We start from the raw sequence: 10,409 nt of genomic DNA, 5'->3' as shown, positions 1-10,409 counted from the left end.
TACAATGCCTCTGGACTTCCCGGCGGGAGCTCATGTGGTTCGGATTCCACGTTAATCAGTAGGTCCACGTCTCATATAGCCTCGCTGCTGAAAAGGGACGTTAAACTCAAAATTAACTCAACCCCTCTGGACTTGAAAAAAAAACAAAAAAACAAAAAAAAAACGGACGAAAAAGCTCAAATAGGAGAGTTATAACGCAATGTACCATGAAACACCCCGTATGGTACAAATTGTACCATGGGATCCCCAAAGGGTTAAGTTCATCATCCCAAGATATGGGAGGCACGACTGTATCAAAGCATTTGAAATTCCAACCATAAAATTGTCAGGACACTTCTCCACCTTAGCCGGTGCCTAAAGTGGAAGAAGAAGGTGAAGCAAGAGCTCACCAAGAATTCTTAAATTATGAAGAACAATAACATTTTCAACCATTTTCCCCAATCCTGCATCTGAGCTATTTCGATACTACTGTGGGAATATGGGAATATGCCAACCCAATATAAATTTCAAGTAAACTATACTAGATTCACGTGAATCAGACGCTTTCCATCGGCTGAAATTTGACTGCTTTTTCATGGCACAGGTCTTTGTAAGCTCGTAATAACTTCTTTCACACTTTCATGATTTCTTTCACACCTACTTTTTGCTATAATACTTTATACGTCCTGTTTCAGTTATGTCCATGGTTTAAAGGATTCGTTAGAGACTTTTCACATTTATATTCAACAATGGATAAAGAAGAATTATAAATCATTACGTAGGATATTTTTAAATAAATTGGCTGGTTCCAGTGAATAACCGGATAAGCCGACTTTTCTTGAAAATTGAAGTTTTACGTGTAAAAGCTGCTTCTAGTGTGTTCTACATTGATTTCTTGTAAAAGCGGTTAGTTGAATTTCTAAAATTGAGAAAGCTACAGCATTTCATAATTAATTATACCCCATAGATTCTCTGCTATTCTCTAACATTCAATCTGCTTTCGTGTAAAATTGACATTTCCCGACTTATATCTGGTTATTCACTTGGAAACAGATATTTTAGATCCTGATTCTTTTCCAAATGTAAAGTCTACGGTTTATTTTTTAAGAAAAGCGTTTGATTACATGCCATATGAGTATGTTGTGAATGCAATGCTTTCATGTTCATTTATTTGTTATATTATCATCATTTCACCGTTTTTTTTTTTTTTTTTTTTTTTTGTCTGATCCAGTGGCGGCTATGAGAGAAGTAACATCATTAAAAAATAGTTTTATCGTTTTAAACTAAGAAAAGAAAACTTACTTAATTTATAAATGTACTGATCCTTTTATACATTTGTACAACTTTATTGATGTAACTTCCATCACGAGTCGCCACTGATGTCATAATTGGTTTACACTTATTATCTACAAGGGATAGGCAAGAACATTAAACAAAAGTTTATATTACATTTTTATTCCTTCTATCCTGATATTATAAATACCCAATATTCAAAACATCAAGATACGTAACGTATTACCATCAATTGTAATTTTTTAGAAGCAAAATGGATAAAAATAAATATAGTTTATTTTGCATAGTTCCTCTCTATTCATTCTGTCTATGAACCTTATAAAATTAAGTGCTGGGCAAATAGTACTTCTAATGAAAAACATTTTGATTTTTGATCACTGTTTCTTTTTTAATATTTTTTTCATATTAAGATTTCAATTACAACAAACTAAGGAATACATGTTCATCTAATTTTGCTACATGTTATTAAACTTTCAAGTAAAATAATGCATGAAGAACGAGAACAAAAATGTTAATAAAATTACGACGGTACATAACAAATTGCCTTAAGGTTTCTAAAGCTACACAAGAAATAAAATGCTTTCATTACAGACTTCTTTCATTGCTTTTTTGAATATACAATTACATAACTTCTCTTTTCAAAAACTTTAGAGCTTGTTATTTGAGCTTCAATATAACTTTAAAATAATTATTTGAACTATAAAATTAACTGAACACACACACACACACTGTAGAGTAAATTATAGAAAAATAATATTCATGCGCTACAGGAAGACTGTTCTTTCAAGAGATTTCTTGTTTTCAAAATAAGTCTATGTAACGTTGTATTGTAAATAACTTTCGAATCTCAATGCCCAAACTGTTGAATTCAGACACTTTTACCCGGGGAGGAATATGAACTCCTCGGGGGGAGGGGAGTTTGGGTGAAGTAATTTCTACATTTTGATTGAAATGTTGAGAGTTTCTCCGGGGGGAATGAATTTTCTTCGGGGCAGAGATTCCCCCCCGGGGCTACCCCCTGAATTCATCCCTGTGCCCAAATGAGAAGGGATCATTTCAGCCTGAAGACATAGCTTAGCTTTTTGTCTCTGTAAACCTTATGTAACCCTCCACCAATATCCATGGTCTGGAGCTTCTTAAAGTTGGATTTTGTTTCTCCAAGCATCTGAAATAGGATATGATGGATTAAGTACCAAAGCTATACAACACAAAGCATAAATTAAATTTAATTCATCAATTTAACTCGTACAAATCGACAACTTACGAACTAAGGATATGGGGACGTGTTAAGCAGCTGACGAATTGCTTGTTTGTTGACAGAGTTTAGATGATGAAGTTTAGCATCTCTTTCCAGCACCGAGACTATATGAAACGTGGATCTACAGCTTAAAATGGAATTCAAATCACCGTAACGAGTTCAAATTTTTAGTATTCTACCATTGTGAACCGAACCCGGAACCATGTGCTCCAAAGGGTATGCGCTACCCACTATACCAGCAAGAACGACTAGCAGATGACGAAATCAACAGTTAGCACTGTATATTACGTATAACCCTAGTGCAGCTTTAGTTATTGACACTGTACAATATCATATTCCACAATAGCTATGGTACAAAAAGAATATTTAACACCAGTAAAGAACACATTACAACACAACCACGTTTACAGTCTCTGGTTACCACTTCAATCCGAACAATTTGAAGTCAGAACTCTGTCAAACTGGGTTTCACAAAGCAACGAAATCATATCCACCTGTATATAAGTATCTTAGCAGTTGTGTGGCAGAGTGAACAGTGAACATGTTGTAGTGAGTAAAACGTAGCCAAAAATATAGTTTTTTTTTTTTTTTTTTTTTTTTTTTTAAGGGGAAATGGCACATCATTTCTCTTTTCCTGAGTATTTTTTCTGCAGCGAAACACAATTCTTACATTCACCATTCCCTAGATTCTGCCTGCAGTAGAATCAAAAATAATATTTTCTATGGGCAAAATGAGAAGATAGCTAATAGCTCTCCTCCCTTTCTTGGAGGTAAATTTATGATTTTCATTCATTATTTGATGACGGCAAATTGTAGTTCGTGAATATACTTCTCAACTCTTACGTGCAACTCAAAATTTCTTCTCTTCGCATACGTGTCTGCTGCCAACATTTTGTGGAACAACGACGTTGCTAACATTTTGCTATACTACATTTTGGATAACATCTTGTGCTCTGTATACTTCAAAGACTTACCCTTTAACCTAGAGATTTCTGGAAGTAGTCATGTAATGCTAGAATTTTTCGCAGATATTTATTCAACCGTTTTCAAAAATATAGCGTATACCCACCCCCATTTACGCCTCATTCTTTCATAAATTTTAGATGAGTATACGCTGGACTCTAAAAATATTAGGTAGATAAACGCCGTATACTCCTGTACACACTTCATTCCATCCCGCCCTGTGGTGTATCTCAATTCCTTCAGTAATTTGCTTTTGATATGGCGTGGATATGAAACACGTAACATTATTTCTAAATTAACACGGGATGCTCAAATTAAGAATTGAAAACTCTTATCGATAGAAATAAATGAAAAAGAGGGGAGAATGCTAAATTTCACTTTTAATACTTTTCCTTTTAAGTAACCCTCATGAGTCTTGCCATTCACTTATTTTAATATAACCGCTGATGGGTGAACAATTGAAACGAAGAAAAAGACTAAAACGGGAGGATGGATGACTTCGTAATTTTGAAGAAATAAGCAATATAGAAAGAACTTCATATGAAGAAGCATATGAAAGAAACAAACAAAAAAAAAAAAAATGAAAAAGACAGCTTGAGTTAAATTGAAAGCGGAAGTGAGAAATGAGGTCTTGTAATGAACAAAGGCATTGCCGCCTCGCGCACCATCTGCACACGCTCATTGCTCAGAAGGTTGAAGCTTTAGAAAGAAATACAAAAAACTATATGAAAAAATGTATCTTAAGGACGGATGGGGTAAGCGAGAAATTTGTCCTTTTCCTTCCAGACGTCAAAACTTTATTTCGTTTCCCCTACACCTTTCTTTTATTTTTCCTTTTAGCGTGCACAATCTGCAGCTAAAGGACCTTAATATCTCACAAAAAAAGCCGAAATTATAAGTTGATTTGAGTAAACAGAAGCTCATAAAAAGCATAAAAGTCGAAAAGATAAAAGCAAGGAAAAAGTATAATATTTTCTTCCTGTTTCTTTTGAAAACGGAAAATTACGTGTGATGAATGAATGAAACAGTCAGAATTCCAAAATTTATTTCATATTTATTGTTTATTCAATCATAGTCTTATCTTAGGTAGAAGTATGCGATATTCGGATTTGGATATCTATAAAATATTGAAACTCAATTGATATTGGGATGATTAACATGACATCCATTTCTGGGTTGACAAAACTTGTAGATGTATATTTTATAATATGCGGAATATGAACATCTCATTCGAGAAGGAGATTTGGCTATATCTTGAGACTGGAAAAAGATATCTAGGGATGAATTTTGGAAAATTCATTTTGTGGGCTAAGAAGTTTGAGTAACAATTTCCAAATCTGACAGAATCTTTCATTGATTCTAAGTGAGTGCTAAGAAGGTTGTAGTGCGCTTCCTCGCGTTCAGGAAAGCACTACAAATTTCCACAACTAGATGGTGACAGTTTTCATTAACTAACAGTTAAACAAACGTTATTACATTGTATGATAATAACAAATAGTATTTTCTTTATGTATTGCTAATTAATTCATTAATGTTTAAGAATTATATATATTATGATTTCTTGAAGCAGGCGGAAAGTGGCACAATGCACAAGCCGCAGCTGAAAAGGAAATATAAAGTAAATAAACTAGTGGTATTGCCGATAAAGTCATAATGGAGCGACCGTAGTTATTATTAATCCATTAATTTTAAAAGAACAGAACAGGTTATGATGCATGGAAATCCATTCAATGCCTTCATTTTCAATAGTATGAACAATTTAGAAATTTTAGGTAATTTAAAATTCTGTTACTAATCGGCAAAAAAAAATTTAAACGTATACCTGTGTCAATTTGATTATGGCGTATGTTACAATTATAACTAATTGAATACAAATTTCCACTTAATGTTATAGAGGACTCGAGAGAAAATGCTGCCTCAATAATATTTCAAGTTGCCTATAGTATTCATTACCTTAGTTTGACAAGGTTCTAACTGACATTTTTGTCAAAATTAAGTTATATACAGCACGTAACACTAGAAACTGAGCTGTATTCAAATATATAACTCTTACTGTTTTAACTTGAAAAATAGATCGTCCCACTAATTTGACAAGGTTCTAACTGCTTCTCACTCTAATATAGTATTCAGTTTGACAAGGTTCTAACTGCAGCTTAAGAAACTGTAAGTTACAAAAGTATTGCTCTTTTTTATAATTAATGTTTGTATTTTCTGTGTTACTTGCCTTACATTAAAGAGATAATTAAAATGTAAGATTTATTATATTAACTTACTTTGAGAAGTAAATGATATTTTTCTTCCACTATTTTTCATATTTTTAAACTCTGCAGGATACATGTGATGATTTACTGCCATCTATTGGTGTAGGTGTGTTTAAGATTATGAAGAGGAATCAAGTGAAAATGGAGACGAGACTGAAAATCCAAGAACAAAGAAAGCTAAATCCCGTAGGAAGTATTCTTTTCATTGCTTCTTCAATGTTAAAGAAGAAAAGATTCAAGTGTGCAAAACATTTTATTGGTCGACCCTCGACATACCCCAAAAACCTGTGTATACTGCACACATGAATACAAACATACCTACTGTAGATCAAGGATGAAAGAGCAGTAATAGTCGTAGGAAGCCAGAGGGCGAAGCAGATTTTGCAATGGAATACATAAAATCTTTCTCAACAATGGAATCCTACTGCTGCCGAGCTGATACCAGTAGATTGTACCTAGATGGTCACCTCAACATTGCAAAAATGGATGAACACTACATTAAAAGTGCCAGAATGAAAACAAAACACCAATTAAGAAATCAATGTACTACCGAACATTTGGAACGGAGGTTTTCATTTGCCAAAAAGTGAAACATGTGATGTGTGCGAGGCGTATAAGGTGGCGAAAGAGACTGAAATCTTAAGTGATACGCAAAAGGACAATTATGAGACGCATACTTTGCGCAAGGACCAAATGAGAGAACACTGAAAAAGTGAAAAGGAAAAGGAAGATCTTCCAGTCCTTGTCTTCAATTTGCAAAACGTTGTGACATATCTCCACGCAAATATCGGTATCTTATTTTATAAGAGAAAGTTAAATGTTTACAATTTGACCGCGTACTTTAACCAAAAAAAAAAAAAAAAAGTGTATTGTGCTATCTGGAAGGAAACAATGGCAGGACATGCAGGGAATGACACTGCGAGCAGTGTTTCTTCCAGACGTGCTTTTTTTTGGGAGGGGGGCACTGCCCTCCCGGAGCTTTTAGAGTGCCCCCGGAGGAGGCCAAAATAATACGTGTATAATAATAAATAGAATAGACCAGCAGTGCCCCCCCCTCAGAATACTGAGTGTACCCTTTGGAACACTTTCTGATAGAACGACTGATTGCGAGTGCTTTCAGGAGAATATTGGATGCAGTGCTCGAAGAAAATGAGATCACAGAACTAGTTATTTGGTCCGAATCCTGTGTATTACAAAACCGTAATTCCCATATCTTGCAGGCACGTAGCCAAGGGGTGGGTCCGGGGGGTCCGGCCCCTCCCCCCCTTTCGGAACCAGAAATGAAAAAAATAAGAAAGGATAAAACAAAAAGAAACGAGAAAAAGAAGAATCAGCGTTAAAAATATAAAGCTACTGCAAGCGTTTGGTTACTGATAAGATAGTCTCTCAGGTAGAACTTCAGAAATGCCCACAATCACCAATAATATGAGCCTGGCAACATAGATTCTAGTTACACTTATTAAAGAGATTTTCAATTTCGCGGCAACACTAATCCATTTTATAGAATATCTTTACTGCCAAAAGATATCTCGTTGTTATCCTTGACGGCATTAAACGTAGATAAGAGAAAGAAGAAGAAAGAAGTCAAGAAGAACAGAGTTCGAATGACCTCGAAAGACTATATCGTTTTCAATACGTTTTTATATTCTTTTACTAGAGATTTCTTCATAGTTTGTTACTAAAATACTTACTAACATATCGACGGCGAAAGTGAAAAACCTCATAACTCATCAAAACCAAACTTTTCAGGAGAGCAATAAAACCGTTCTGCTTTTACTTTATCTTATATATGATAGGGGTTTTAAGAGAGCTTTTCATGTTTTTTATTGGATTTTCGTTTACGAGCTTTTGTACACTCTTAGATTCAGATGTAGAAAAACGAATGCAACCAAAACCTAAAATTCCATAGAAAGTGGAGATATGAGATTTTGCATTTTCGCTATCGATATCCTCATTTTATTATCCTAAGAAATCAATATGGGTATGTTGTAAGTAAAATCTTTAGATTCATCGAGCCCCTGGTGTATAACCACAGTATTTCATGTCATGCTCGCTCCCCCATTACGAAATCTTGGCTAAATGAACCAATATATGTTGCCAGTAAAATAGTTTAGAATGATCGAGCACTTGGTATAATAACCACAGTATTTCGTCACGGACCCCCCTATTACCAAATCCTGGCTACGTGCCTGTATATTGTATGCAATTTTGGACGTTTTGAAAGAAACTCCGAACATCAATTCTGTTTCAATGAAATACTCTCTTCCAGGACATTCCTATGTTCAGAAAGTAGATCGCATACACACAATGCAATTGAAAAATCAATGAACAAGACGGACTTTTACTCTCCTTTCGGTCTCGTAAGAATAGGCCTATGGAGGCTGTAGACCGTTGCAACCCATACCGTGTTATTCAGATGAGGCCGAGTGACTTTAAAAGACTTTGGAACGATAACAAAACTTCTAAATTACAAAACCACTCCATTCACTAAGTAGCTAACTTGATGTTTACTCAAGAATTTACTATCGTATTGTTCAAAGCAAGCCATGACAGTTACGAACCTGTTAATGCAGCAAGCATCGAATTTCTAGAAACTCAAAAACTACAGGCAAAACTGTCATGTTTCAGTAGTAGTTTGTTGTGTGAGGTTTTCAGGATTAAAGAAAAAGACATTAAAATGTCCCTTCTGTTCATGCCCCTGGAAGATAGGGAGTATTATACTGCATTGTTAAACTTGTAACTAGTATTTGGCACATATTTCATGTAATTAGAATATGAATAATTAATCTACTCAATTGCAGTTACACCCTTATCGTCCTAAATCATACCTGTATTCTTCGTCATTTTGGTTTGACAAGGTTCTTAGTGCAGTTAGAACTTTGTGCCTCTGAAAATGGTCGTTTCAGTAAGACAAGGTTCTAACCGCATTTTAGTGATTGTCGAAAACAAAAAAAGTTAAGCCCCATTTCCAACACGAATTATTTAAATGTAAATCTTTTAGGCAGTTTATCATTCAGTACAAACATCATAATGATTAGTTTATAAATAAAATCACTATAGCCTAATAAAACTTTAAACGCGTTTTTCTTAAAATACAGTCACGTGCAGTTAGAACCTTGTCAAACCAAGGCCACGTATTATTGATTCTACATATTGACTTAGCTAAAAATGAATAAATTAAAACTAATCAAAACTAGGAGATTATGCATCTTACAGCAGGCCATAAGAATAATAGTCTTGATATAATCCACTAAAGTTATAATGTTAAACAAGCGTACCGAAGCTATACGTTTTGAGTCTAATTGCCTTACCTAAATATTTACGTTGTCTAGAATATTCCATGTTGATAAACAAGATGGATATTATTCTAACTATACATTATATCGCCAAAGGGTTAGAAAGGAATTCTCCTTCCTAGTTGCAACTCCAGGTTCAACATGCTAAAACTTTATCAATAGTACTACGATGCGATTATCAAAATTCTAGTACTTTATTCATGTTTCAGAATTGGAGAACCTGGGAAGACAACATCAAACTTTATGCTAGGCTGTATGTAATACTTACTTATGCGATCTTAACTATCTTCCTATGTTTTTTTTTTCTTTAATACTCGACGTGCTTTGCATCCTTATCATACGTAAAGAAATACATAAATCATTAGAGAAAGAATTAATTTATTCGGATGTTCGATTAAACGTGTAATACTTAATAGGGTCAAATGTTACAGAAGTTGTTCTTTGAATATAAGACAGATAGATTTAATGTGATAATGAGGATCACAAATGATAATGTTAATAACAAGAAATTCGTTAAACTAGGTTACTGGTTTCAATTTACATTGGTTTCTATAATTTTACCAACAGCCTTCTTCGAGCAATGTAATGTTAAACAAATCAACCTATTTACTAAAGCTTATGCGAACGTTGAGGAGCACGTAGGAAAACAATAGTCATGACAACATATAGATTAAATACTATAGGAACAAATAAATACAAAAACTACTTCTAAATATCATCTACTATTTCAACTACTACAACTATACGTCTAGCAAGAGATGTACTGCTCATAATTCTCTTATGTCTTTCAACTCCTCACTTGATTTTTTCTTCATTTCCATCTCTGTGTACTTCTTTCTTTCTTCCTATTTTTCTGTCTTGGTTTCCGGATCTTGATTTCCTAATTCACTTATTTGGTTATATATTCAAACGATTACACCTGACAATTTCATTTCATTTCTTCAATAGGTTTCTGCATTGATGTTTGTTCTTGTGAATTAACTTTTCTATTATCTTCGTTCTGAATTCCACTATCATCCAAATTAATTCTTCTCCCAATGATCGCGGGTTCCATCCAGGCCTGTACCAGCCCAAAAATGTAAGAGGGCCATACAATAGTTTATCACCATATTATAGTTCATTTGCAAGCCTATCTTGAACATTTTAAGGGGGCCAGTAAAAATTTAAAGAGGGTCCGGCTCCCCTAGAACTCCCGTGGATACGGGCCTGATATTTCCTTTCCTTTCTTGATCTTCCCTTTCTTTTGATTCATTCTTTTTTACTCTATCGTGTATCATCTCCAGTTTGGAGAGAACAATTTCCTTTATGAACTGCTCTTTTCTCGACACCAGATTTCAATTTCTTCCGTTTCTTCGCAAC

Source organism: Thermobia domestica, chromosome 1, assembly GCF_964235325.1.
Source record: "Thermobia domestica chromosome 1, izTheDome1.hap1.1, whole genome shotgun sequence".
Taxonomy (NCBI): Eukaryota; Metazoa; Arthropoda; class Insecta; order Zygentoma; family Lepismatidae; genus Thermobia; species Thermobia domestica.
Note: the sequence above shows the minus strand (reverse complement) of the source record.